Source organism: Aythya fuligula, chromosome 2 (genome assembly GCF_009819795.1).
Source record: "Aythya fuligula isolate bAytFul2 chromosome 2, bAytFul2.pri, whole genome shotgun sequence".
Taxonomy (NCBI): Eukaryota; Metazoa; Chordata; class Aves; order Anseriformes; family Anatidae; genus Aythya; species Aythya fuligula.
Genome location: NC_045560.1, coordinates 104460908 through 104469021, shown reverse-complemented (window position 1 = coordinate 104469021; position 8114 = coordinate 104460908). Strand labels below are relative to the sequence as shown.

At 38.7% G+C, this 8114-nt stretch overlaps 1 protein-coding gene across 1 annotated transcript in view; it reads left to right on the top strand.

Moving 5' to 3' along the window:
* The first annotated feature begins 201 nt into the window (after nucleotides 1-201).
* The window catches only part of LDLRAD4 (low density lipoprotein receptor class A domain containing 4), a 234962-nt gene continuing 227049 nt past the window's right edge, over nucleotides 202-8114 (top strand). The window contains exon 1 of the mRNA XM_032181924.1: nucleotides 202-284. The gene's annotated coding sequence lies outside the window, so the exon portion shown is untranslated. The remainder of the gene's footprint in view (nucleotides 285-8114) is intronic.

The window sequence follows — 8114 nt, the reverse complement described above, 5'->3', positions numbered from 1 at the left end:
GAATTGCTGGTGTGGTTTATTGAGATACCTAAGAAAGAACACAATCTGGTGTGAAATCTTTCTGGAATTCCAGTAGTGACTGATCTTCTGGAGGCAGCACAGTGTTTTGTAAGGATCTTGAAAATACTGACCCATTGAGAACATGAAGGATTGTCTGCCAAATGTCTTTTTCACTTTATTTTCTTTTATTTTTCTGGTAGATCACGCTCTATATTCATAACCAGAAGGAACAGGAAGAATCTCCAGACTCCCTGAACTTCAAGGATATCACTATGTTGTATTGGGTGAGTTTAAACTAGACAAGACTTTTCTTTCTGAAACACTTTCAGAAAGGTAAATATAATTCAAACAAGCTATTCTTTTGTTAGTAGAGGAATACTTTAGTCAAATTAATCTCATGCCAGTAACATTTCAGCCTGGCTGAATAATGAAGTGATCTTTCTGATACATATTTGATTGCGATTATGTATTTAGGCATGTTTTGATGTGTGTGTATAGATAGTTATTCATATGCATAACTGTAGCTGAACGTTACTCATATTTTTTAGATACTGGCATATTTTGATTTATTAGTTCTGGAAATTTTTGTGGAAATATATTGGTTTCCAGGAAATCTCTCAGGTGAAAGTGATGCAGAAGCGATATGCTTGGAGCAGCCAGTATATTGCTAATTATTTGCCAGGATGTGGAAGACCCTGTTAATATTACTGTTTAACCTACTGAGAAAAATGACTTGAAAATGAGATCCTAGTTGCTGAATTCTGAAGTCAGATGGCTCATTTGGCATTGAATGACAAGTACTTCTGAAACGTGATGCAGTGTCAGAGTCTGAGAGGCAGTTACAGAGAGAGCATAATTCAATAACCTGTTTAGGTTATGGATTGAATACGTAAAAGACATTACATTCCTGCTTTCAGCTGAGGGTGCTCTTGTGTAATATGATGATATGCTTACTTTGGGGATAGTAAACATGAACGTTCTTCCTGAATACCTTTCAGGTACTTATTTTCTTGTCACTCTTTTCTTTATTTTGCTGTGCTCCGTTGTGAGAAATGGTGACCAAATCATAGCTGAACCTGAAAGTATAATGTAGTTGCTGCAGAACTAGTGCAATCTTTCTGATTTATTTTTTCAGCTTCTATAGCTAATTATTATAGGACTAAGCTGGTACAAATTTGATTAATTAAATTTTGTGTCCAAGTGCACAGTCAGCAAAATAAAACAGACAGCAGTTTACTCCCAGCCTAGACATTGCAAAATTTTCTTACATGCCATGTAGAAGAAGCGAGTGATTTGGTAGCCCATCCTGCCCCCCAGGCAGAGTCCTGGCTTGTTGTCACAAAGCATGCCTGTGGGCCTTCCAAACATCATTTATTTGTGAGAAAGAGAGCTACAATCTGGTGAGATGATTAAAATTCTGCAGATCCACAGCTGACACCTTTTTGACCCAGATCTGAAGTTCAGGCTTGGAAGTACTTGAGTCCCTTGAAATTTTAAGTTATGCTTCATGGAATTGCTGCTTATATAATTCATAGACTAGGCGTGATCGTGTCGTTGTTGAATTGCTGAACGCCAATGTGTGTGAATCAGCCATCTGCTGTCAGGGCTCACTCTTGTATCTCCCCGGCCAGTGACAGTGGAGGTCATTAAACCACGATGGCTCTCACTCAGATGGGCATGGTTTGAGGTCATAACATAGCCGTGTCAAAAAAAAAAAAGTCACTTTTCTTCAGCCTACTGAGAGTAATGACATTTGAAGGACTGAAGTGGAGAAAAGTGGAGTTGGAATAGGGGAATGGAGACGCACACAGATGTAAAAGGTTTGGATATGTGAGAGGGGCAATGTCTGGCTTTTGCAGTAGGGTTTTTGAGTTAATTGTGGGACCAGATGAGGAGTAGAGAAACGATGTACACGGGAGAGGAGCAACTTTCAGCATTTGGAAGGGAACCTGCAAATAGTAGGTGGGTTTTCTTTTTAGAGGACCGTAAGTCATTGACCTAAGAGTGGTAAGGTAACTGAGATATAAAATGCATGCAGTCTTATTTTATTCTGTCTAGACTTGTGTACCTTGTGCACTTCCTAATTGGAGAGTGATTGGGTTCTTTTTTAACTCCTACAAAGCTTCTGTGTGCTTTGCTCCAACAGCCGAACGTCCTAGAAACCCAGAATACTCGCCAGGTTAGATCTTTGTGTTTAAGCTTGCTTTGAAGCTTGATCAGGATGTGGGTTAGTGCTAATCGTAGGATTCTGCGCCACTTTGCTCTGCCAGGTCCTGTTTCTTTGGAGATGTGGTAATCAATACCAAAAAGTCAAATGCAGAAACAAAAATACATGACAGGGAGATAACTGATCCAAACCAAAGGAAACTTAGAAGGTGGTGAGGACAGGACACGACTTCATGTATAGCAGGGGGAATTCTGCCATGCTAGTTCCTGCTAATTGCTGCCAGGCTGCTGAGAGCCTCTGAAGTCAAGGTCATACTGAAACTTGAAAATCAGGACTGAAATGTCTTGCACACCTTGAGGAATGCATTTGGTCTTTATTCCAAAAGCAGTGTAGCCAAACAGGGAGAAAGAACATAAATCCTCATTCAGTCCATAATCTGGTAGTAGGGAAGTGTGGAGTTGTAATTGCCTTCTTTACTTTGATTTTTCCTTGTTATGAGGTGGTGAGGTTTTTTTTAGGTGTTAATTCGTTATTTAGTAATTAATTCTGCCCCTCACCCCCCTTTCCCTTTGAAGCCCTGGTTTAGAAACGATAACCTGCAGGCCTGCATGAGCACGAGCAGTAGGGCCGTGCGCTGGAGGTGGCCGGCGTACCTCTGTCGGATCTGCAGGTAAAGCTGAAAATGGCTGCGATCACTTTTATGCTTTCTGTCTGTCCCCCTTTGTTCCTTCTCCCTCCCGCTTTCCCTCGTGCTCACTTGCTCTCTCTTTAGTTTAACACAGTTGAACAGCAGTGAAGTGTAAAATGTGCTTTTGCCAAGGTCAGTTTCTTGTGATTACTCGCCTGTGGCAACTTATGCCAGTTGCAACAGACTGAGTCTCAGCAGTCCACAAAGTCACACTGGTGCTTATGCAGAGGACACCCAGTGTAGGTTATAGTAACCGTAGTCTGGAATAGCCCGCAATGCTGCTGAATTTTAGCAGCTTTATTTAACTCTTCCCATCTAGCTCACACTTGCTTCAGTGGTTTGGAGCCTGTTCCACGGAGTGGTAAGATTGTCCTGTTCTCTGGGGACCCTCGTGGAGGTTTTTGCGAAGAGTAAGTTCTTGTTGTTAGAGGTTGTTTGCTTTCTTGTAGTGGGTTGCCCAAATTCCAGGACGTACTCATAGGAGAAAATATAATAAAGCATCACTGATGCATTGCATCTTCTAAATATTATATATATATATTTGGGTTGCTTTTGGAGAAAATCCTATCAAATACTGCTCTATTGAAAATGACATAAGACAGAAGAGAAAATCGATATTTACATAACAAGAAGCATTATGTAAAAGTTTAAGAAGTTGCTTATTAAAGCAAGAATGCAGAAGACAGTGACACAGTCTTTACACCCCTTTTAAAACGTTGTATACACTCATAAGCATGAAACTTTTTTTTTTTTATTAGAACTTAATAATGGTTTTGCCTACTGTGACTGAGGAAGGAGTGCAAAATTCAAGAACATCTGCTTTTGGAGATATGATTTGTTGGATCCTATTGCATTTGGGTACCACTAGGTGGGAGGTACCCCAGCTTTCATTCCCCTTTCTCATGTATGAGCAAACTTATCTCTTTATGGAAGACTACTACATTTAGAACAAGAAAGTGTGAACTTCTGATATTATTTTGCTTATTTGTATTATAATTGACAAAATATGTAGTTTTTTATTCTGGAAGTGTTTACTTCTATAAGAAGCATTTCGCTCTTCAGCTCTCGGATAGAGATTTTGGGTTACCTGTCCATCACTACTGACTACTAGAGAGGCAGTGAGTTGTCTAGACGATCAGCTGAAGGGCTAGAGCTGAACTTCAGTGGCCTTTGAAATTCAGTTAAGCGCAAAATTTCATTGCTTAAAATTGATTATGCATTTGATTCATTTTGAAACCATGTAATACTATATTAAACACTGCTCTCTCATGTTTGGCATTGGAATGAGTCTTGGAATTAGTAAAATAATGGGTCAGCATCTGAGTCTTGATCTTGTAGACACCTGCGCACAAAGCACACAAGAAAAAATCCTGTTGAGCTCAGTGAAACTCCCCACAAAACAAGGTGAGGACGGAGAAGCCATTTGAAGAAGGGTCCATCATGTATTTTCTGTTTAATCTTGCTTCCAGGCTTACACAAAGTTTGTTTTTTTTTTGTTTTTTTGAGGCAGATGTCACTTGTTGCCTTTTTTTGCATACATAGAAGAGAATGAAATTAATCTTCTGTTGCAAGTATGTTTTGGACTGTCATTTGCTTATCTCATTCTATTGCCATTCCAACCCCTACTCCTTTGCTTTTAATAGCAATTTTATGGGCTCAGCTCTTACGGAAAAATATGCTGTGGTAGCTCTGTTCAGACTTTGGGAAGATTGAACTGTCTTCTCAGCTTGTCTTCAAGGTAGAAATGCGTGGTGGAAATGAGCACTGGTGTGTGTGTGTGTGTCTGTGCTGTGGTATACAGGCTTGTAGCACTTGCAGAGGTGCAAGATGTCTTCTGACTGCTTTAGAGGGACAATGGAAACACGGGTTACCCTTCTGAAGAAAGTGGTACCAGTAGAAGCTCAGCTGGTCGGTCTTCAGCCAGCTGAGAAATGAACAAAAGGGTGTTCTTGGGTGCAATAATACAGAAGAGTTGCATTGTCTGTTCTCACCAGAATGTATCCCATTCATTTCTTTTAATCTCAAGGAACTCGAGAGAAGGAAAGAACTACTCAGCAGTTTTTTTTGGAACATTCCTAAAGACATTCCTGTAGTGAGCTGCTGCTGATGCATGCTCAGAGGATTTCCTCATCAGTATGTCCAGCACAAGCAAAGGGTTGACAGTTGAGGGTTGACAAGGGTTGACAAGCAAAGGGTTGACAGAAGCCTGCACAAAACCTTGAACTCGTTCAAAGCTATGTGCAGAGCTCCTAAACAATTTTTAAAAATTCATTAGAACTTTGCTATTTCTCAAGTTGTTTCTTCCTTGATTTTGGGTGGTAGCAGAAATACTTCGCTATTAACATGGAAAGTGTATATGTATATATTTTTTGGACTAGTGAGAATCAAGAAGTCTTGCAAAATTTGCAGCCTTTTTTTTTTTTTTTTTTTTTTTTTTTTTAAACTCATGGGTTGAGATGTGAAAGCTTGTTTAAGGGATTTATCCATATAATTTCTAGTAGTTTTAAAGGGAGCCCTTTGAGTCAGTGACCTAGTCAGCTTTTAAATGTTTGCTGTGCTAATTCAGCTGCGATGGAAATAAGCACTTTAACATATGGATAGATTTATACCTTTGTAATGCATCTGCAGTTTGTGAGTACCACAAGAGGTTTGTGTTGTGCAGCAAAGCATCTCTTTCTCTTGAACTCTTAGTGTTTATCTTTCTTGGATTGGGAGCAGCAGTAATACCCCCTCTTAGCATTCAGTTCACCTTGAGACATAGGGGGTGTCAGAGAACTTGGAGCCAGGTAAAGAGAAGTCAATATCAATACACTTAGGCAGAGAAAATACTCTCAAGTCCTGTATGAAAGATGGTTGTTCCAAATGAAGGCCTGTGTAATAGTTATCACCCTTACATCCTTGGAAGATGAAAGGGAAACCGGTTGATAAATTGTGTTTTTGTGTTTCCCCTTTTAATAGTAAGATTATTTTTAAGCTTCTAACAGCTTTTAATAAATGCTGTTTTTCGATTTCAGTTATGACAAGACAACATCATCCTGATGGTTTCCTTCTTATCGGATAGGCAAAATTCAACAACTAAGTGAACGTAGGAGGCAGGGTTTCTTACGGTTTGTTACTTACAGCTTTGACACCTGAATCACTGCAAGGACTAGGACAGTCTATAACGTGACTTCAGCTTCCACATGGGAAATATTGGCTAATAATTTCCTGCCTCTTGGGTGCATGTGAAGATTAATTTCACAGAACAAGTGAAGTATTTGTTAATAAATGGCCATTCTTGGGATGTCACTTACTTGTTCCTAGCAGTGACACGGGTAATATATTGCTCCTGAGAGGAATGTAGATGAGCACATAAAACAAAAGGCATACATTTGAGTAATTTTCATCATCCTTCCTGAAAGCATGTGTATTCAGTAGTGTCCATGTTAGTACTTACTGTTCTGATGATTTTAAACTGCTAAGGAAGAAATACCGCCAAATATGAAGGAGGAACCCAAGGTCATGCTCACTTTGCGTGCCTTCAGGTTGCACCTACAGGAGCAGTTGATAATCTTTCTTTAAAGCAGCATTCATTTTAAATCCAGCTAAATTTTAGAAATTTAATCTTGTTGCGTGTTTTCTGAGGTGCAAGTATGAGGTATGATTGAATTGTGAAGTGTTAAGAGAAGCGTGGCTATTTTTTTTTTATTCTTTATTTTTTGTAAAACAGTTACAGTTGCATAAAATATTTTGCCAGTCCTTTTCCAGTGTCAGAACTGTCATTTGGTCTGTGATGGGAGATGTGGGAAAATGAGCATTACTGTACGTTTCTTTCAGTGGTCAACTTGAAGGATACATATATGACTGAACAGCAAGGTCATACAGGGTTTTGAAGGAGTTTTAGATGCTTTTATTATTATTTTTTTTAGCTCCCTAATGAAAAAAAAGCCTCTGGATCTATATATTTTTTTCTTTATATGTTTAGACTTCTGTATTATACTGTAAATATTAAAAATAGTCTTATGATAAATATCCTTTGGGCTTAAATTGGAATTGCTTCACAGAGTTTTTGGATGTGAGTTGGCAGAAAAGAAATGTCGTAAATTTGAAGGGCAAGGGAGGGAGAGTGCACTTGAAAACCCGATTTGCTATAAAAGCTCAGGCACAGAGGTGATTTTTGACAAGGTGCTGAGTATCTAAGCTGCTGTCTGAAAGGAGCAGTGATCTCTGTCCTGCAGACATTGGTTCCTCTGCTGTTGTGTCATTGCACTGAGATTGTTTTTAGTGCTGTAGTCTAATTTACCTAAACATTACATTGGGGAGAGGAGTGGGGAGGGTGGAAACAACAAGAACAATTCACCAGCTTTACTAAATCTCAACTGATTTTAAAAATTTGTGTTATTGAAGGTACTGGCAGTGCCTGAGTTGTGCCTTAATGAGTCTTTCGTTGTAATTTCAGCCAGAATGGTCTCTTTGCCTTTGCGCCCCGCAGTTGACATGAGAGTTTGCAGCTGTGTTGAATACAGCTTAGGAATGTGGTGTGGCATGCTAACTGTCCTCTGCAAGGTTTCGCTGCCTGCAGGAGTTGCTGAAGGTTACCGGCGGTGGTTTTAAACCATTGATACAAACATACATAAGAGCACAATTCAGAACTGAAAAGACACTGTTAATTTATGTTGCATTTTATATTTTGTAATTAAGATGAAAGTTAAGTTTCTATCTTATATTATTGATGGAGTTTTTTCTCTCTCAGGAATTAAACCTGAAGCAATAACTTATGAATCATACTCTTTGTCCCACTTACAGACTAACTTGACTCATCAGCGATTTTTCTTCTGGCATGATTTGAGGGGAAAGACATTTAATTTTTTGTGTGTGGTTTCTAATCATTATTGGCTGTTGAAGAAAGAAAGAGATGAAGACAGTCCAGCTAAACAGCTGATTTTATTTAGAATTGTGCTTCTAAAGAGTCACATCATACAATAAAATATAATGATTGCACAAGAGAGACTGTAAGATGCAGATCTCTGATTCTTTAGTGTCAGACAAGGATGAGTTGTAAGAACTCATTATTATGCTCATAATTCCTTACCTATTCCTTTCAGTAGTTTCCATATACATATAAGATAATAATTAAAAAACAAAAAACAAAACTAGTTCATATGTGGAAAATGTTTCTTGCAGATAAACCCCAAAGCACGGAGCTGTTGTATTTTAGATTTTATTTAAGCTACTTGCAATGTAATGGTAATTTGAATTTGTATACAAATTGTACTGCTT